The following is a 22,484-nucleotide window of genomic DNA, read 5'->3' as shown; positions in this document are numbered from 1 at the left end:
CTCAAAGTAGTTTCTGATAGGAGGAGACTGAAGTGTTGTGGGTACAACTGAACCTGTTTTCCACTGCACAAAAAATGCACCTGGTTGTTATGGAAATGTATTGGAGCAGGTTCCTGCGATTAAAACACACAAATGCAAATTGAGTGTGCTCTTGATAATATTAATATTGGTGACGTTTCTCCCTTTTCCAATTGTGATTTTTCACCTGAGATTATGCCATGTTATGCACTTTTGCATTTCACCGGAAACTCTTACAGGTAATATTTAATGAATTATTTACTTTACTGTATTATTAACTTTTACATTATTTACTTAATATTGTCATTCTGTTTCGTCATATTGTTATTCTAAAACTGCTACTTCTCTCTACTTTGTATATACATGAGCTATCACATGTCTGTCCATCCTTCCTCTGTTGCTCTTCCTTAGGTTTAAATTTTTTTCCTCCTCATTTCCGTTTTTTCCCTCACTTATCCGAATCGAGGGTCTAAGGATAGAGGGTGTTGTATGTTTTACAGATTGTAAAGCCCTCTCAGACAAATCTGTGATTTTGGGCTATATACTGTAAAGAAGATTTACTTCACGTGACTTGACTATAATTCAAAACTGCATTCGCCAACTGAAAGAAATTGGCTTGCTGTGTATACTGAGTTGCAGAAAGCTGACGTTTCACTGTTTTTGATAAGCATCCGCTGACAGCTTTGGTTCATGGTGGAAGGATGTATTTCCTATGACAAGACTGGAAAGAACTCTCTTCCTCCCTCTCTCTTTCTTTATTCACACCCTCCCACTCTCTCATATACACATCTGCCCACTCTCACTCCTGCAAGTACTGAATTCCTCTTCTTTACTACCACAGTCATTTTACCCTTGTGTACATCTCCACCAGGTCAATATCTGTACTGGGGCCTCAGTGAAGCCTAACTGTATTATCGTAGGTCCCGTAGTTCCTCAGTCTACTAGGAACCCCATTAAACCTACATTGATCATAATCATTTCAGACCCTGGTTCCTTTAACACGGCCAGGGTATCGTTAATAATGCTCCATACAGCAGCCATTTGACATTTCCTTTAATTATGCCTGTAATTTATTCATGCACTTGATCCTAGGAGCTTGTTGTGAAAAGCTTCCTCCAGGAATATTTTATCCTGCTCTTCTTGAGGCCCACGGATTAACCATCTTAATAGCAAACCCCTGAAGGTATTACTTCCTTCATTGTGTGTGAGTGTGTCTGCATGTGTGTGTGTGCGCGCGCGTGTGTGCGCACTTGTGGTATGTGTGTGTGTATGATGGCAATGAGCATTGTGCCTTGAATGCGTGTGTTAAGCTGCAAAAGTCATTAGGTCTTATTCCTCAACCATTCAGAAGACTCAATGTAAATTCTCCTGTATTACTAGGTTGTCTAATTTTGGGAGAGCACAAAGAAAAGTGCAAATGGTTGCAAGATCTGTGCTTATCGCACAATGCAGCGACCCCCATGTTTAACCCAGTTTTGCAGAGGAAAACATCGCTTAATTTGCTCACTCTGCAGGTCGGTTAACAGACAGCGAAACACAGCAATTTCCCACAAAGTAGCAGAGGAAATCTCAAATGCACACACTTCGAATGGGATTTAAGATGTTAATTATGATGTTTCTTGATCACCGAACATTGCTCAACTCCTGACTGCACACCTGACAGAAATTCTTCAGGCTGCGTGGGGGAAAATGTGTGGTTTGAAGACTGGGAAGTGGAGGCTCTTATATGAAAGGGACACGCATCACACAAACACACACACACACACACACACACACACACACACACACACACTGGTAGAAATGGAAGGCAATTTGTCACTTGTAAATGGAAAGTAATTTGACAATTTGTCAATTTGTCAGGACTGGAGGAAACACTTTATAGCCTACTTTATTATTTCATGAAAAATAAAGCAGCTACAGTATTGCTTCAAATATGTAAACTTTCACTTTCGTTGTAATCAATTTCTACAAAACCATAAATCCTCTTCCTTTTTTCATACCCCTTTGCTCTAGTGTATAATACATCTGAACAATAAAAACATCTCTCATCTACGTGGTTGTCAATCTAAAATGTTTTTCGTGTTGTCTGCAGTTCACTTAAATATATCACACAGGCGCTCTCAATGATACTCTCTCCTTCTCTCTCATATTAACTCAGCAAGTATCCCTCAGTGTTTTCTTTTTTTCTTTTCTTTTTAACATTTCTGGTAGCCTTAGTTCATTAGCCCGACTGTTTTCAACATCCTTGCATAGAAGACTAATGGGCCAGCATACCTTTTATTGCATACTGCAGTTCCATGGCTGTGGAGGTCCATTACTTTGGAGCATCAAGAATTTACTCTCTACTGCTGCTGATAGGGAGGCCTTGCTAGGGGCTAATGAAGGGAAAGATCCACTTGGAGATAAATTCTCCTGCAGGTCAATAACATTTTTTTGTTTGGTTACAGAAGAGACCTGCAAGTAGAAATTAGTTTGTGAGGTCTGATCTGGGGTGAGTCCAGTAAATTCAGCAGGGAGATGCACTATCTGTCTGTCTGTCTACATTAATTGATGAATCTTAGATAGCGTGGGTAGCATATAAGATATCTTGAATTAAACTAGACTTTTTAATGAGTTTGATGTGGCCTAGATATAATACATTTGTGAACTCCCACAAATTTCAGTAAAGCTGCTATAGTGTTTAACTATTAACTAATTATTGCTAAAGTTATTTACAGACACCAATTACACATAATACCTGAACAAACAAACAAAAAAGAAATTAGAAGCCTCTGCCTTTTCACTGGATTTAGATTGTGAGTCACTGGGTACAGGAATTCTGTATTATGCTGCAACCACAAAGAGGTTGCTTAATGGCTGAAGAGGTGGGCAGGACAGTATTCATACAGCCTAAAGTGAACTAAAGATTTCTTGCAACAACAGCTGGTGGTGTGAGTGAAAAACATTATGAGCTCTTATCCTTCTTACTCTATTAAACAAATTCATGCAGAGCGATGCCTGGGGGAGCAAACAGTAGCCTTCTCCTTTGCAACAGGAAGTAATATGGTTTATTGGAAATGCGGTCATAATATGGATCATAATTTACCAGCACTTGCAATACCTCTGCTGTGTAGCAGAGGCTACTACTAAGTATCTGTACCACAGTTTCATTAGTGATATCAAGGCAACTCAAGTAATTTACTGTAACAATGATTTATATTGATTGCAGTAAAAATGCCACACAGCGAGCAGCTCTAAATGACGTTTTCCTTTCCATGTGGGCAAAATAACAAAGTAAAGATACATTTGGTGAAGCTCATAATGGTCAGTGGTGCTAGAGACAGTCAGAGGTGTTGATTCAACTTGATGGTCATTCAGAGGCTGTTGGTTGTAGTGTTATTAAGCAAATGTCCGGTTAAGTGCTTTTTAGTCGCCGTTGGTGAGGGTCTACTTGTGAACACTGGTTCTCTTTGCCAAAGCAGTTTCCCTGTGTGTGGAATATGTTTATTGTGGAGTTCCCTTTACTGCATTATATAATTTCACAGTGTTTGTGACTGATGCACCAGCAATTTCAGCAGTGACAACTGCTAAAACAAAAAGGCAGCTTTACACAAGTGAGTCATTTCTAAGTTGAATACCAACCAGCAGTATGTGCCAGCTTTATTGTAACAGAGATCTGAAAATCGCAGTTTGTACAATGAGTTTTCAAGTCAACTTAAAGAGGCCAGAAAGTTTCTTACGCTTAGCAACAGTACATCACCCTCGCAGTAATTTTGTGGTTTAGTGTCTTACTCAAGGACTCTTTAGCAGTGTTTGTGGTCTGTAACAACAGCCACCTTGCAGTTAATAGTGTGCAGATTTAATGGCCTACACTCCTGACCCAGTGCCAGGAATCAACCCAACAGAGTTTCTAACAGTGGTTTGTTGATAGTCAGTATCTCTACCTCTGGGCCAACCTTGAAGTTCTGACAAGATTAAATTGCACAGACATCATCATCTCCCGATGCCTTTATGGCCCTGGTAAAAAAAAAAGTCCCTAAATCCTAAACTCGCAGTGCAGACAGAATTAGACTCACCGCCTGTAGCCTTGCACTGCTGAGCAGAAAACATTGGGAAAGGAGCAGGTGGCAGCAGACATTACTGCCCACGCCCTCATGCCAATCAGAACAGACATTTTCAGTGCTGCTCACTTGGTAATAAATTATGCCAATGGCAACACATAAAGCGATAACCAAGTCAAAATTGCTTTAATGCTTTCGTTTTGGTCAGGGCAGGGGGAGGGGAGGTGTTAAGTGTGGTAAAGGGTGGGAAGAGGAGAGATTGTTAAATGGAACAACTTGCCATGTGTTATGAATTTTCAGAAAGGAAGTCTGTCCTGCTTTCATATTCAGTGATACTTTATTTGATAACATGAAGTAGACGTACAGACTTAAATCATGCTTTTAGACAACTGAAGCGCTTTGTATCCATAGTGACTGACAAGCATAGTGTATCACGTGTTTATACTCACCTAACATCCCTGATGTTTAGGTTGTCCGGCTGTTGCATTTATTTAAGCAGCTATAAATATTTTATCTGTAAAACTGTTGCACGGATGATACAAAAGTACTCTCTGCAGAATATTCATTACCTATAAATATTTTAGCTCTCATTTCACCAGCTTTCCATTGATTCATCTTGTGTGTGTGTGTGTGCATACATGTGAATATGTTGTTTTCAGGGTTCAATTTTGCTGCCCAATATTAGGTTGTCTGACATCTGCAATCAATAAAGCTGCTGAACCTACAAGGCCAGCCTACCTCACATGAAATTGGCAATGTTTCTCTTATGGGAAGCTGCATGAATCCACACAATCACAGGTCTTTGGTTGGCTCCAGGATCACATTTTCTTCTCTTCTTCTCGATTTTAGAGACCAGATATGGACAGGAAAGAAACATACAATTGTTAATATTTAAATAACTTACTCAAAATAAATAAACTGCGCAAATTAATGCATTCATATTTATTATTTAATATCAATTTACATGCATATTATATATTTGACTGTATGCAGGCATCTTTAAAACACCTTGCAAAGGGCCAATGTTTATTTAAATGAAACAGGGCCCTAGAAACCCTAAAAACCCATCTATGAGTGAACAGTATTATTATTAGCAGAAAATGTTTTGGTGAAAATTGTATAGCTTCACTCAACTCGCTTAACCCATCAAGTGCTGCCTTCTCCTTAAATTAAATGTTTGCCTCCTTCATGAGAAAACAAGGCAGCTGGGAGTTGTGTTTACTTTCATTTTGAGAGCATTAGAGGCTTATATGTAAGTGAACCCTGCAGTATAATGGAACAAACAATGGGGATGTCACCCAAGTGGGTTCTCTCCCATACTTTTCCTCTCTAGAGAGGGCTCCTGCACATAAACTTAACATCATAGATGTTCAGCTAGCGTGCATCCCAGTGCTGCTGGCATTTGTTTTCACACATTGTTCTCAAGTGTTCAATGAAAAGATCTATCCTAGTTGACTGGGATTTAGATATATTTATAGGTCCAAGGTGTAGACCGCTGTATAGATTTTCAATAGTCTCTTCCTAATGAATGTTTTCACTCTCTGCTTGTCAATGACACAACGATTCCCTGCACTTAGAATACATTAAAAGCAACAAGCATATTATTGTATTGTATAAAAACAAAAATTATCTTTGCTGATTTTTAAAGATGTGCTTTAGTTACAATTAGACACCAACATCAACACACAACATGAAGTACACAAAAGGGTCTCATCAGCACACTCAAGAAAATGCAAAAACACAATCAACCTCAAACAGCTGGTTATGAGAAACTACTCTGCAGTTCTCAAGTGTTAACTAGCACATTTTTGGTGACAAATGATGCAGAAATAGTGTAAAAAGGCAATGTTTTCTCATTATGGCCACCATGAACAGCGGTAGATCTGCTTGGATCTCAAATTTTCATGGGTGATCATTAGCTGGTTAAGGGTGAACACATCTGTTTCCCAATGCCTTTGCCTAGCTTAGCATTCACGATGTCAGACACATGAATTATTCAAACATCTTGATTAACATAAAGGACCCCTTAATGGTCAACATGCTGACTTATCAGTGTACATGAAACAGAAAATCTATATTACAAGTGTACGAAGATAAAACTTTGTTGGTGCACTGTAAGGAAACTAATGGAAGCTTGCATTTGTATTTTTGTTATTATCATGTACTGCTTTCATTACAAATATATACTACTGTAAAATAAAGAAAACTAAGCTATAATGATGTGACCATGTTCATTGATTTATTATATATACTTTGTTACTTTGAATATGCTTATAATAATCCCTGTGCTCTACAAAGTATTTCAACTTTTATGTAATGCTTTTCTCATGTCCTTTAGATAACAAGTAATTAATTCTGTATCTCTCTCACAGTGGTCTGTTATTTGGAATATATAGTTATTTCTATCAACTGACACAAAGTTGTGATGCTGAAATGATATCGATTCAGTAGAAAAGGGCTTCATGTACCAGTTTAGACAAACTAAAGTGTTGGCATTTTGAGCCACACACACACACACACGCAGATACATATGCTGTATATCCAAAGCAGAGCCCAGAGAAACACAACAAAGCATAAATGCAACCCTTAGTCACATATTCCCAATGTGCACATGTATTAAAGCCATTTAACATTTCAGTTTAAATTTTTCCCTTGGGCACCAATAGTCTAGCGAGCTGCCTGTAATACTGTTAAGTGGTGATGATGAAACTTCTCGTATTCCACAGCAACACTGATATTACACACACACTCACACCCCTGGGTCTTTAGTCAATAAATGAAGGCAGCTGGCTTTGACTGCACTTATCAGTCAACATTTATTCATAGTCCATCTCTATTTAGCACCCATCAATAATCCACTGACAGTACATCTGAAATGTTCCCAGTGTAGCCTACATAATACGAGCAGTCATTAAAAAGCGCATGCAGCATAATTCTCCTCCGATACGAGAAACATGTTCTGTATTCTCAGAAACATTCTTCTTCAGAGAGAGCATTGCTCAGCACAGCGTCAACTCTTTTCTTCCATTCTGGCACTCTTTTATGAATATGCCACTTAAAGGTAAGGTTGGTTAAATAAGACACTGCAAAGAAAACCTGTGTTTTGTCTGTCTGTGATATTGAAAATTGTACTGAAGGGAATGGATGCAGAGAAAGATCCCTGACATCGTCATGCTGGGTCTCAATACAAAGAAACTCATAATTGGACGATTCCATACAGTGAGCAGTAGTTCAGCCTTGTACTATGGAAAATCCTTGAAGTGCAATGGCAAAAAGACTACCAGTCAAAAGCAGATGGCAGTGGTTATATGGCTAAAGAAACATTTATAGGTGTGAATCCTGTGATCTATAATTCAAATTTCATCTGAACAAAAGTGCATTTCGTTTACATTTCAGTCAGTCTTCTAGAGGAGCCCACATCAATCAAATCTGACACTCACTTCGTTCAAATTTTTATTGCACCAGTACTGATACTGATCATTTAATATTATGTCACTGAATCTGCCATTTAGAAATAGACAAACAATGTTTAATTTACCTTCATTAACAATTATCTGAAGGTCAGTGCCACCATTTGGGGAAGACTGGCAACATTATGCCAAAGATTTCAAATTAAGTACTGTGATGTTTTCCAGTAGGGCCGAAATATAACACAGAAAACAAATTGTTAATTGAAGGTCACTAAAGTTCAGGGTTTTTTTCACCAGCGTGTCTTAAGTTTGATACGATGTTATGTACTCTATGTGTCTTAGACCACTAAACCACCAGGGAGCCCCAGTCCACCCAGCCACTTGCAAGATCATGGTGAAGAGTTTTTTGGATGAACTGCGAAATATTTTCCTTAACTGCAAGGTCAGTACATTTGGTGATTTGATATAATATTTTATTTTATGTCAAATCACTACCTGGATGGCAGAAATTACCACATGGACCTGCTGTCTGTGTAAACCACAGGGAAATGTACTCAGAAGCTCCCTCTTGTGTTTAACTCCAATATATAAAATGTGTCCACAACAGACTCAGCAGCAGAAACACCAGAAGAATATTTCTGGCTTAACCAACTGAAAAATCCATATAGATCTTCCACATTCAACCAAGAACAAAACACTGGGAGAAGCAGTTGTGGCGCAGTGTTTCTGCAGCTGGTAGAAATTATGTTTCATACGCACCTTAGAAAAGACAGGTACTTTCCATCTACTGCATGAGATTAATATAGATACAGTATAGTGCACATATCCTCCTCATTGGACATAAATCTGAACTTTCAAACATACTCATTAGGATTAATCAGTCAACTCACATTTCCCAGCTTCTCTAAAAACAGATGACATTAACAAGTGATGTTTGAATATATCCAAGAAATACTAAAATTTTAATTAAAGCCCGGAGAAATTATTACAGACTTTCTCAGCTTGCTGAAGCAAGGCTGTGAAAATACTATTTCTAGATTGTGTTGCTGCTTCCCTGGTGTGCAAGGCCATCTGAGATGGCACTAGGGGGCATTGTTATACCACAGAGGAAAGACCTGCCACCAATGAAACAGTACATCCATTATTATGGCAACTATATTTCCTATGCATGTTTTCTCTGTAGTTCAAAAACATAGGGCAGAGGTCAATGTGAACTACCACTGGGAATGTATGTATTGATAAAAATGAATTGCTATGAGGTGTCAGGCTCTTCAATAAAGAGTTTTCAATTTGGGCAAAACGTTGCTTTTCCATATTCAGTACTATAGAATTACTTCTATTGATACATACTGAGACTCCAAGGTGGAGAGGAATCTACAGATCTCACTTTTCAGCAGTGGAGTGCTTCGAGCCACAGAGAAACACAATTTGAGGTCAAGATTACAGGTCAGCGCAGCACAATGGCCTTTTTAATGGGTGAAAATGTGTGATCTCCAAGCTGTGCTCTGCCTGGTGTCTCTCTCTACAGAGGGCAATGTCAAAGTTCAGGACCCAGTGTTCACTGCTGGTTCAAGTGGTAATTGGAATGTAAGCTTCCTCTCTATTTCTTACAGTTAAGTTTGAACCTTGTGGGAACGGAGCATGGCATGGACAACTTGAAGTGAAGAGCTTTATTTATGGTCTATACATGTTGATGGAAGTAAACTTTTTAGTGTTTTAATGTATTTGTGATCCACACAAAGCCCAAAGTCACATCAAGGTTCAAGATTAAAACACCAAAAAAAGTACAGAGTTAAGTCATTTTTCTTTCTGGAGTGTGTACTCATGTGTTGCATTTGTGTTTTGTAGCAGTTGCGCTGTACACAAAGCACCAGTATATTGAAGGGCTTTGCCTTTTTAAAGGCCTTGATTGCCTAGAAATTAAAATCTCAAATGTATAGTCCAACTAAGAGCATTTGTCAACAAAAGTCTATTTTTACACAGGAGTTTACAGGAGAGGGATTGCATCCTTCACTATGTGATTTGATCCTCTGATTGCACAGTGAGTGTCAACTAAGACATACTGTACATAGAATGAAATGCTTCATCTGTGTTGTCAATATGGTCATGCTGGTAAGGTAAATGTATTGTGTCTGGTGAATAAAGTGAAGCTGAATCAGAATCAGGAGCAAAACATGTATAACTGTCTCTGAATGAGTTAGACTTGAGGTCTTCAATTTGACTGAGTACTGAGTGCACTGTGTCTGGTTTGTAATGCCACTGTTATACAAAGGAAACCCACATAATGTAAATATTATTGAACATCAGTGAATTTAACTTGTGTGAATAAGAGAGAATACTTTTTTTCATAATTCTCATTTTAGTGCCTTCTGGGTGTCAAAACTTTCTCACATAGGCCAGCAATAAATTATTATTTTCATTAGTGATTAAGTGATAATCTGATAATTATTTTCTTTTTTCAATTGATTGTTTCAGGTCTGCTCCCCTTCTACATCATTTGGGGACTCGTCTTAGTTTAGTTTACAGATAATTAAAGCTGCTGATGTGCTCAAATGGTCCGGATTTGTAGTATTATTAAATAGACATTTTCTTATTTATCTGCAAGAACGCTCTCTCTCTCTCTCCACATACCTACACTTCACATTCCTTCAGAACAAACACTTCAGGTGACAGAATGTTTCAACACTGGGACAGTAAAATTACTTAGTGTTAATTGTGTTTGTTCACTCGCAGAACTGAAACTTAGTGCGCATGCGCCAATGTGCATGCTGCCTGTTGCCATTGCTCCGTCTCGTCGTCTTACTTTGTGCAACTTTTAACTTTCCTTTTTCTTCAAAACCTGAGTAACTTGTGTGTAAGTGTAATTTAAACTATGCTCTTTACGAAAATGAGAGTAGTGACATCACTGCAATACTTAAAATAATTGTGCAATATTCTCTGTTTAATACTCCTGTGCAATATACTCTGTTTTAGTTTACAATTCCCTATTTATTGATATTTATTCATACTTCTATTACTGCTGGGCAATATCCACCGTCTAATAATCCGGTTACAGTTAACTTGACAGTACTCATTATTGCACTATTACTTATTACTTATATTATTACATTGTAATATACCGTACCATACTTATCAACCTGTAAATCCACTTTTGTACTTTACACTTATTTTAGCTTTTATACTTTATATCCACTGTGTACTTAATGTATCTTACTTGTATTATAGTGTATTATAGTTTGATTTGCGTAGTTCTTCTATTCCTGTGTGCACTGACGTGACAGTGAGCAGCTGTAACGAAAGAGTTTCCCCTCGGGGATCAATAAAGTATTATACCAAGTATATGCTTCTGCTTCTGATATGACTGCTGTCACTCTGTACAAACACTGGCATAGTTTTCAGTGTTTTCACCTACTCTCTACTCACTTTCTAAGTGTGCGTGAGAGATATATTGTACATTATCACTTGTCCATTGAAACTGTAAGCCATTCTTTAGCTGTATCACCTTTAAATTTGAGCAGGCAAATACAGTAGAGAGGAGAAGTCCACTCAGCAGCCATTCATCCTCTTTAGATATTCGGAAAGGGTAATTACGTGCATGAATGAACAGTGATTGTCCTTTGAAATCACCAGTAAAAAAATGTAACTGACGTTTATAAAGAGGCTCGACTGTTTTTTTTTTTGCATAGGGCATCTGGAGTAGCGCTGTGCGCAGGTTAATGGGGCGTGACGCCGCTCGCGCGCAATTGCCTTTCCCTTGATTGACGTTCGACACGCGCGCACGCACACGCGGAATGAAATATTTCCCCACATTTTGTGTAGGCCTGCGCACATATTTTACTCAAAGCCTATGGGCACATGCCGGTTAGAGTGTATGACAGCAGTCATTCCACACGCACCGTCTTCAGAGTTACTACGTGTCCTTTGACCTTTGTCGCTTCTAAAATAGAGAAACGACCTTGTGGAGACTTGAGTCATAGTTGCAGTTGTTGACTGCGCAGTTTTGGCCGCCAGTCAAAGAGTTGCACACGTTGGGCGTCTGAGGTAAAAAAAAAAAAACCCTGCAGGAGTTGTGATGTTTGTCACTCCATGAGCACTCAGTCATATCGCGGTCTAAAAGTTGCCATCACTTTTACATTTTGGACGACTAGCTTCTCCTGGGGGAATTGAAGACGAAACCTCGATAGGTAGAAGACTCTTGACATCACTCCAGTTGCTCGTCTTATGGGTAAGCTACAACAAAATGAACATAATGTTATTTTATCCAGGTTTGTGACCAAAAAAGAAGCCATTCAGCTTTGTCATAGAGGCACATTGTGATACATTGGGTTGTCAGCATAAAGTCAGAACTTGTAAATGCCACCGCACTTATCAAACAATCAAGATACTGCAAGTTGAACGTCTTATTTGTCAGTTTAAATCAGGGGCAGTTCTCAGGTGAAGACTTTTGCTGTGAGCTGTCTGATCCCTGTGGCGCTCAGAGACAAAACAATCAAAAATGAATCTGCACCCATGCAGGCTATCGGAGACAAAGTGTAAGATCTTACAGTGAATGATATCAAAAACAAGAATTCGATTTGATTCTTATCTTGGCTATTCATTGTCTGTACTGTGGATACAGTATTTTCACTCTGTCTACAACTGTGTAAAACATTTCCTCATCAATATTTAACATCATATGGCACCTCTGTTGTATAATAATCTGTAATCTCTTTCATGTGTTTTACATTTATCTTTTTTCTGTAACCTGCATATTGCAGATATTCCTGGTACCTCCCAAGCAGAATTAAGGGTTTTCATTGACAGTGTTTTGGATTTTTGGGACTGTTTGGTACTTGCTCAGTTGCTTTCCACCTCTTTCAAAAGTCAGAATTCCTTACATGAATGCAAGTGGTTTATAGTGTGATCACATTTCTCTGTGTCTGTTCCTCTGTGTGGCCACTCAGAGAGTGAAGAGGAGTGGTGGCGGATAAGTTGTCCAGAGCATTGGCCACGCTCAGTCCTGTGAAGCTGGCCTATTCATGCCTCTGCAGCTTTGTCAAAGCAAAATGGGTCGTGTCTCCCTCTTTGTGTGACCCAACTTGACTGAAATGTGGTAATTGGGGAATCCTGGGATCCTCACTCCCTGTGGTGATGTTTGGGCGAAGCTTTCAGTAAATTCATTTACAGAACAGCAAGTTGTTACATGAGAAACAGGTCAGCTTTTAATTCAAACTTTGAAAAACATCCAGTTATGTGTCTATTCAGGCGTGGTGTGCGCTCTCTCAGATTCTCTCCCCTTCTCTTCACGTGTACACGGTCATGTAGTTTTAAATGATCACTATGTACAGTATGAAAGTGTGCATACACAGTGCACCAGTAGATAGCAAATATGCCAATACATACTGTATGTACAGGAATGTGACATAAACACACAAATGCAAGTTGTAACCAGACCCCTGGCTCAGTGGGGATGGCAAGGTTGAGCCGTTGGTCTATTGGTCCAACACTTTTGTCCAGAATGAAGTGGAGCAGATCTATATTTTACAGTAACAAATATTAGATGCCATGAAATTAGGTTCATTGTCCCCAAAGGATGATGTTGATTACTTTTCATGTAATGCCACAAACAGCACAATATTTAAGTCAAACACTTCATGATAGGATACCTTTAAAACTAATAACAGAATTCCCTTCAGCCTCAGCCACACCTTAAGATTAATGCTAAACTTTAGCATGCTAACCTACTAACTGTACGTATGATAACATTCTATGGCCTCAAGCGTAGCTGCAGATTTTTAATCTTCAAGTATATAATAAGCCGGGTAAGCACTGAAACGGCTAGCTGATTAACAGAAAATCAATCCGCAACAACTTTGATAAACGATTAATCGTTTCAGTTTGAGCTTCTTAAATGTGAAGATTTCCTGATTTTCTTCATCTGATATCATTGTAAACTGAATATCAGTTTCAGAACGAGTGTTTTGGACTGTTTGTGGGATTAAACAAGAAATCTGAAGACATTACTTTGTGTTCTGCAAAACTGAAATAGTCATTTTTCACTGTTTTCTAACATTTTATTGACCAAACGATTAATTGATTAATCAAGAAAATAATGAAAATGATTGTAGTGGTAGTTGTAGCCCTATAAAACACACAATTTTTTTTATCTTGGATTTAGGGCTGCAGCTAAGGATTATTTTCATTATCGATGAATCTGCTGATTATTTTGTCAATTAATCATTTGTCATTAAAATGTCAGAAAAAAGTGAAAAATTCCCATCACAGTTTCCCCAAACGTAAACTGATGTCTATTGCCAATAGTCCAAAGATATTTTGTTTACTGGCATTTGAGAAGCTGGAACCAGCGAATGTTTGGCATTTTTGCTTAAACAATGATTAAAAAATCAAATAGCTGCCACTTAATTTTCGGTTGAGCTCTACTTGGATTCAACAGTCCACTTAAAACACACAGACTGGCTCTGCCTTCTTCAGTGTAAAGATTCAAATCTTTTTTTTCTCTCTATGAAACATTAAGAAACATTGTATTGTGCAGGTTGTTTTGACTAAAAGGTTCTCCACAAATGTGAAAAGTGAACCTTCCAAATCCATGGCTCACCGGCATTTTCTGGTTTATTAGAGGCAGAGAAAGGATGATAAATTCTAAATGTCAGATGGTGAGTGGTTTGTCTGAGTGCACTTCTTATGAAGCAAGCACTTGAATGCAAACTGACAGTGGATTCAGCCAGAAATGTCATAATGCTTTGACACCGTGAAATGGAAATCCAAACTTTCTAAGGCAAATACCTCCCCAGTGGCAACAATGACAGAAAATAAATGTAAAAGTGTCCCAGTAAATCACCTCCTACTACTTTTTCAGAGGTTGTACACGCCATCACCCTGGGACAGGTATATCCAGCATGTGTTGCCACATGCCAGGCATGCTGTCTCCACCTATCTACTCTGTCTTCCAGAGAAAAAAGAACTGATAATAACCTCTCAGCAACCTCTGTAATAATGTGTAATTGGAGCCTGTTGGATGAGTTTTACTATATTCACTCAAACCCTGGCTTTACAAAAGTGATAAACTCACAAAAACACTTCTAAAACTTGAAGTTTGTGGACTAAATATTCTATTATTACCGTATTACTATTAAATATTGTATGTAGCATATTTATGCAACATTCTGTTATTGTATAATGCATTGAATGGGTTTGAAATGCAGCCAAATGTGTCCTGACAGAACAGAGTATGTTTAGCTGCTGTCAGCATCTGAGCAGCTCATTGTTATCCATTAGGAGCAGCTAGTGCAGTGTAACAGCCTTACCAGGCAGGGGGTGAGTTTCTTAGCCACTTAATCAGTGACGCGCTGGGAAGAGTAAAACCCCTTGCCAGTCACTCAGCATGATGCTATCAACATACAGCCGCTGCACGAAAGAAGACAATCTAATAATCTAATTTAGTGGTAGTATAAACTGTCTACGTTGCAAGTAACTTTGCTCTTCTGCCACTTCCAGAGGGTTAAATGTGTGCATTTGTTGTTATCAAATTCTGAGAGCCACTAGGACTTAATATCTATGTTGGAACTTTATTGATGAGGCAGACGTGATTGGGGATTCCTTTACTTAGAAAGTATAGGAAGGGAGGTGAACACCCATACCATATCACAACATTTTATGCTATAAAGTCTAACATGAACTCATAACATCAGACCGACAGTTCGCTGCTTAGTATAAAGCAATTAAAGGTTTCTCGTCCCTGCAAAATATAAAAGTTGTTAAACAGGCATAAGATGCTAAATTATTTCATGTGCAAAGCTCTCTAATTGCAGCAGGAACAACAACTAAGTGTAAATGAACATCTTCTGAATGAGACACTACAGTTTTACTGTCAAATCATTCAGAAATGACTATCAAGTCAAGAAATTGTCTGAGGGAACCGAAATGCAAAGACTGCTTTTAAACAGATGGCAAAGCCTGCAAAATATCTCTTATTCCTGAAGCAAAGAATTAATTTGAAAAAAATGTGATTGTGTTTGCTTTTCTAGAGAAGCACAATAATCACATATTTTACATATCAATAGAATCAGAGAAAGCATTCATGTGGATTAACTGTTTAAGTGCTGTTTAAGAAGATAATCTGAGAATGCTGCATACATGAATAAATTTAGCAGACTGAGTACTTGAGAATGTAAGATTACAGCTGTCAGAAACAGTGTCATAATTGATCTTTGCATGTTTAAATGACATTTTGTGGAAACTGAAATTGGCAGCATCTTTTTGTATTAGGTCCAGTCTTCAGTACCATAGTGCCATCCATCATCTGCAACCAGCCCCCAATACAAAACTAATGCATAGAAAGAATCTAAAGCAGGATTTTTATGTTTGATAAAGAATGGCAGGTGGTTGCTGTGCTGTTCCCATGGTCTTTTCTGCTGTGCGTGTTAGTTTGTTTAGTAACTCCCTGCTTCTATTCCATAAAAGGACATGCAGGAATCCCTGCCCCACTTCTCGCTCAATAATTTAATGATGCTTGGTTGGCTTTGATCAGAAGATGACCATGAAAGAGAAACTAAATGGGTTGAACACTGATGTGTGTATTTGGTGAGGGAATTTATTACACTCCTCCGAGGACAGCCAGTCCACATTTGGAATGCTTGTGAAATATTTACTGGAGTCACTGACAGGAACTCACCACTGTCAACACTGTGGTTTAAAATAGAGGGGTCACTGTCAGAAACTGATTGTGTCTTCAGCCTGTCTATCTTGTCTGCCTTTTTAACTTTGTTGACAGATTTGTTAGCATCAGACTTTCACCCGTGAAGGGATTAAGCTTGTATCCTGTGGAAATTTCTTTAAAATTCCCAGTAAATTTTTCCAGCATAGATACCAGCACTCTTGTTACCATGGTGTCTGGCTTTCTGTCTCTCAGCTCTGGCTGTTCCTAACAACCAAGAGCAAAGGTCATGACCGCTCCAGCCGACAACTGTTTGGTGAAATAAACGCCTCACACAGGGGGCACAAATAACTTTGCACCCCGTCTGAATTGGAGCAACTGAAGTTTCTCTAGCGAGCACAAGAGGAGCGAGATGATCTGGCTTTGAGGGCGGTCATGTATGCTGTCCTCAGCCTCCCTCTACCCCCCGTGCTGCACTTTCAGGAGCTTTTGCTCAAGTTCAATTGACAATAGGCTGCATTCCTCTTAGTGATGAGGAACATGGTTTGCTGGCACTTGAACTGCTCTTCACTGGACTCTTGCTTTTGAACAGTACCCTCACTGTGTAGACGCCTCTTTTGGGACAAATGCTCACTTTGAGACAGAAATACAAAATAAGTTGTGACATATACAGCACATCGCCTTGTTGACAATGTCAGCATGTCCCAGTTGCCAGATTATGAAGTAAACATCCTCTCGGCATGTGGTCACCTCCTGCAGATTTCTCAGCAGATCATTGCAAACTCTGTTTTGTTTTGGTCCTGGAACCTGTAGAGAGGGGGCAACTTCAAAATCAGGGCATGTCACACAATCATCACTAAATCTGACTGTATAGCAGGCACATGTGTGTGGAAACATAATGATAAGAGGGCTCCTTTGTTTGACAGGAGTAAAGAATGTGGTGTATAGTTTCCATGTTCATACATGTTCCCCTGCTTTAAGGCTGTTATGATCTACATGAGCCACACCCGATAGGAGGCTCAAAACATCTCTTTCCAGTGTATTCCTTGATTTTCAGAAACGTATAAAGTGGACAGTTGTGGAACAAGTATTTTGATCTTTTACTTAAGTGAAAGTATCAATACCATCATTGAAAAATTAAAACATGAATTAAATGTCCTGCATTCCAAATTTAGCAAAAAATTTAAAATGTAAGCAAAATTGGATGTGTCATCAGCAAAATTTACTGAAAGTATGAAAAGTACTCATCCAAGTGTGTTATATTATTACACACATTATTTTATTACCATTACTTTCTCATTATTAACTGCTTTACTACTATTGTTGGATAATTGAGCCTGCATGTTAAATCTTAAACTAAAAGTTCCAGCTATTTTTTGGCCACTTGGGGGCAGCGGAAACAAGTTGTAAACACGACAGTTACATATCACCACCTTTTTAGTTCACATGACAAACTTGTTTGCAAACAGCTGCTAATCATTTGGAAGATGAGGCTATCAATCACTGTCGTGTTTCTGGCCATCAGGTGAATGTAAGTCCAATACAAATTAACCAAAACAGTAAAGTTGCAGGCCGTGCAGCTGAACAATGAGCTGAAAGTGACTATAAAGCTCCGTAAAGCCGAGAGGAGCCACAGAATTGGGTGATAATTCTCTGTAGGTTCATCACTACGCGCAACCCCATTCACATTGTCACATTGTTTTCACATTGTCATTTGATATATTGTATTAGATGTATTGTATTAAATGTATAATATTAAAAAATGATTGATTATAGCAACTTTAAGTATAGTACATAAAAGTATTTAGTTACTTACTGCAACCAAAAGTGGATCATTGATCATCTTTTAATCTGGATTTGGATTGTTAAGTACACAAGTGTTGAATATAGGGTATAACTAATAATTATTTTAATTATCGATTAATGTGCTGATTATTTTCTCAGTTAAAGTTTTGTCTGTAAAATGTAAGAAAATAGTGAAAAATGTTATAAGGGTGGCATCTTCAAATGTCTTGTTTTGTCCAACCAACAGTCAAAAAACCGAAAGATATTCAGTTTATTATCATGTATGACAAAGAAAAGGATAAAATCCTCTAATTTTAGAGGCTGGAACCAACAAATATTTGGCATTTTTGGCTAAAACAATTATTCCATCTTATTATCTTTATCATATTTTGCCCAGACCTCTGAAATCCTTAGTTTTACTTTTGTAGGACACCATGGGAGGATTAACTTTGACCCTTGCACTCGCAATGATTTTGCTCATCTACTGCTGGTACTCCTAACAACGGGCTCTGAACTGAATGTCTGTTTTTTCCTGCTGCTGGAATTTGATTCATATGCTAATGAGTCGAATTCCCATGGATTTCGCTCTCCTGTGCCGTAGATATCACCCCCAAAACTCTCTGCCTTCCCCCTCTCGCTTTCTGCCTGTTTTTAAATCTCTCACGCTCTCATGACTCTTTATGTGGTAGTATGCAGTTCTACCTTTGTTGATATGCATCATGTTCAGGCAAATCTGCATGCACCTTCCTGCTTGTCTGAAATGCTTCTTTCCAATGAATAGATAGAGGTGAGGCAGCTTGAAAATTCCCTCAGATAAACATTTGTTTTTGGGTAACATGAATTTCTGACTTTCTTGTGGAAAGATTCTTAACATCAAAGTGCAAAATAATTAATTTATTTTACCTTAAAAATGAAGGACTGGTTACTATAATTATACCCTGGCCCTGGCCCCAGAAAATACTTGCTTCTGATTGGCTCCTAGGGGTCTGTTTAAATTGTAAATGAGGACATGGTGAACATAATTCTGGTTAAACAGTTAAAACACTGTCAATAATCTGTGTTTAAGGTATGTTAAACCGCAGGTAATCATATAGCAACAGTACTTGTGCTTCCTTCTAAGTTACTTGTTATTTCTTACAGCTGAATTGAATTTAACCATGAAATATGAGTAAAAAGAACTAGGGGCAATTATTTTCTGTGATAAGTGACCATGGTATAATCTCTTAGGTGTCAATATATTTAAAATAATGGACTCAGCGCTGGAAATGTCCCTACATGTTATGGTGTTTTTCTCCATTGTCCTCCACTGTGTTTTAGCACACCTCGTCATGTGTTGTTGCCTACATACACTCAGTGGCGACTTTATTAGGCGCACCTTTACAATCTAGTGCAGTCTGCCATAAGTCTACTTTTAAAGTACTACTAAAGCACTAATGGTCAATGTTGCTGATCTGGGAAATTCTGTGTCTGTACTAGCTCCTAATTGTATCCAAATGCCCACACACCTAACACAGTCTGTGTATGAGCACATTTTGTAAAAACAAATAAAATGTATACCAGCAGCTGCATGTTGGATGTTCAGTAAAACACAGAACAGACACAGAACATAGAGTGGTAAGGACCACCCCTACAGGCAACCTCTAGGGCTGAAAAAGTAAGCCAACTCGAAAGTGTCAAAAACTGCAGTTCCTCAAATGGCCACTTGAGGCTGGCTCCAGGAACCACCCACTTTGAGCTTCACAACGGCTCCTCAGAAACCTATGGCTGATGTCTAGGACACTACGTCCATGTTTTATACAGTCTATGGACCACCCACAAGCAAAGTGTGCATTTTGACTAAAAACAAAATGATAACCTGGTTGGTTCACGGTGACACATTTTAGTGACAAATCAACTACAGACCCAGTTTTTGAAAGACAAGTGACAGAGTAAAACTCAGATCAACACCCAGACTGTTACACTGAAAAACATCCGACCAGATGTAATGAACAACAGCAGTAACAATATGGTTTATATTTGATGTGTATCAGTGATGCTGTGATTTAAACAGACTGCGTTTTACCTGTGTAGTAGACCTCTGTGTGATCAACTGTGCATGGCGCACAGAGCATACAGAACAGCCAAAACCTTTGGCACGTGCTTGCGAGATGTGCGCATAGCTGTTGTGTTCACTGTTGCTGGTTGACATGAAGCAGGAGGAGTTCAGTGACCATCCAGTGTGTTTTGGAGTCAGTTTAACACTGAATATTGAAGGGAGAAAATGAGCTTTCTTTTTAGCTTTTCGAGGCATTTGATGACTGGTCATTACAAATATTGGGTGGGACAAATGAACATTTTTCATATATTGGGGGACATGACCGTCCCCAGTGGCGATTACACGCTAGATTGTACCTCCTTCTGCTCCTTCATGTTAAGAGACTTTTTGTGTTACTTTGAAGTTTGATTTTTCATTGCTAAGTTGAGTGCAGTGTTGTAATAACCAAATGTCCTCCTTACTCCTTGCAGTACCTTTGTGTGAGAAAATTATATATTTGATAATTGTTAGTCAGCAGAGTTGCCTGGGGGGATTTTGCAATCTCTGACTTACAGTAAACAGGCTTCAGGTGATACTTGGCTCTGAATGTGAGATCAGCCACTCTGAGTTTAATCACAACCTGCCAACAGTTTTTGTGTTGAAACATTTATTAACCTGACTGATGTTGTCACTTTATGCGGCCCACCTGTTCACATGCTGAAAGATGTCAAGCAGTATATCATCTGCATATGGATTGATCCGGGCCACCATGTCCTTCAGAACATTTTTTTCTTTGGCACTTTCCTCCATACACCAGCTCCCAAACTTCCGACCCAACACAGTGGAACCCCTAAAACACTCTTTAATGGACCCTTTCAATTGGGCGCACAGACCAGAACAAACACTTTCATTCATGGTGTTCCAAAAATGCTAATGAAGCAAGGTCCTGATACTTTCACAGGGGTACCCCTGTTATGGGCCTGTGTTAGACAGCAGTGAGGCTATCACTCACACAGGGTGATGCAAGATACAACTCCTATCTTTGCTGTTCCAAGAGTAATTTAGACCTACCAAGCTGATGAGTCTCCTCAAACGCTGTTGGCTCTGAGCCATAGCATTGATGTAACAGAGTAAGGGAAAACCAGGATAAAACAAGCTGAAATAGGAAATTGGAGGCCAGTTTCCAGAAAATAGCTCATGAAAGCCTCAGCTGCCTTTAGTGCTGTAATAGTAGCACATTTTATCCACCATCAGTCACTCTTATATTAGGATGACCCTGATTGTGTTTTTAGTTGACTTTTCTCACTGATTAAGATAATATGACTTACAAATTATAAGTATCAGCCTATTGTCAGTATTAAGTATCAGTGCTCTGTTTTCTTCTTTACACATTGTAGTTTTAAAGTCAGGGTTTTATTAAGTTCAGTTTTTTTATTCAGTTTGATTTTGTGTTGTGAGTCCATGTCAGAGCTTGCTTCACATGTAATGATAGCTTTGAGGGTGCACATTGAGGTGACTCATGGGCCTTAATCTCTTGACATGTTGCAGCAGATGCTTCAAAACTCATTGATTGCCAGTAGGCGGTTAAGTATTTATTTCTGATGAGTTTCTCACAAGTGGGATGGTTTTGTAAATGCATTTGCCAGATAAATTGCCTTTCCTGATCTTTTTCTCCCAAAAGCACATGGTTTATGTAGAGAATTTCAGCAATTAACTTTCAACACTTAACATAATTTCTCTTCATTCCATCTAGGATTGTTCATAAATACTTCACATATATAAATTCTTTGTAGAATTCCATTATGCATTTGACTGCGTGTCATTATTGCCCTGTATGCCAGTTATTAAAAGGTATTATTTTTTAATCTGCACATATTATACATGATACCTCTTAATGTCACACACTCTTATGGGATTGGAGTCCTGGCTCAGACTCTCTTCATCTAGACAAACAGATGTTAAGGTAGAAATATTACTCCTCATCCTTTTCTGTCTTGTTTGAGAAGAAACTAGGCTGCAGGTGCAACCTGTTTGAAGAAACACCCAAATGCGTTTTTTGTGACAGGAAAATCGCTCTTTTCTTTTTTGACATCCAAAAATTATGTTTTTGGTGTTTAAGTGTGGGAGAGGACAAGTCAGAGAGTGAGAGTGTTCACAATGTTGTGTGCATGCTGCAAGACCAGGCAGGTCCCGACCTGAAGCGAGGTTTCATTACTTTCTGTGTCTGAGCCCTTTGAAGATGAGTGTTAATCCCTAGTATTGAACAGTTTTTTCTAAACATCATAAAATGGCATTTATCACAACTTGTCACAAAGTACATGGACATCTCTGTAGCTCCATGGTTGGCTGTTATTGTCAGTGCTTTCTTTCTTTCCTCCCACTCATGAAAAGAATAGGGAGGAGTTGATGAGAGGAGTTAAGTGTGTCAACAACAGGTACTGTACATTCCCTGTCCTTTGTCTCAATTGGAAACAGTAAATTTACTGCTATTACATATGGACATAATAATTGTATTGGGTGGATATGTGCTGTTGATGGTTGTTATGATTGTTATGTATGTTATA

At 38.6% G+C, this 22,484-nt stretch overlaps 1 protein-coding gene across 2 annotated transcripts in view; it reads left to right on the top strand.

The window, feature by feature from the left end:
- The first annotated feature begins 10,304 nt into the window (after positions 1-10,304).
- Positions 10,305-22,484, top strand: part of chl1a (cell adhesion molecule L1-like a) — a 58,877-nt gene continuing 46,697 nt past the window's right edge. Inside the window, exon 1 of one of the 2 annotated variants that reach the window (XM_044211378.1) lies at positions 10,305-10,322. The gene's annotated coding sequence lies outside the window, so the exon portion shown is untranslated. Of the gene's footprint in view, positions 10,323-11,301; positions 11,694-22,484 lie in introns of those variants that run through there. The other variant, XM_044211377.1, reaches the window with a different exon arrangement.

This window comes from Siniperca chuatsi, linkage group LG10, assembly GCF_020085105.1.
Source record: "Siniperca chuatsi isolate FFG_IHB_CAS linkage group LG10, ASM2008510v1, whole genome shotgun sequence".
NCBI lineage: Eukaryota > Metazoa > Chordata > Actinopteri > Centrarchiformes > Sinipercidae > Siniperca > Siniperca chuatsi.
Note: the sequence above shows the minus strand (reverse complement) of the source record. Positions and strands in the feature narration are given on the sequence as shown.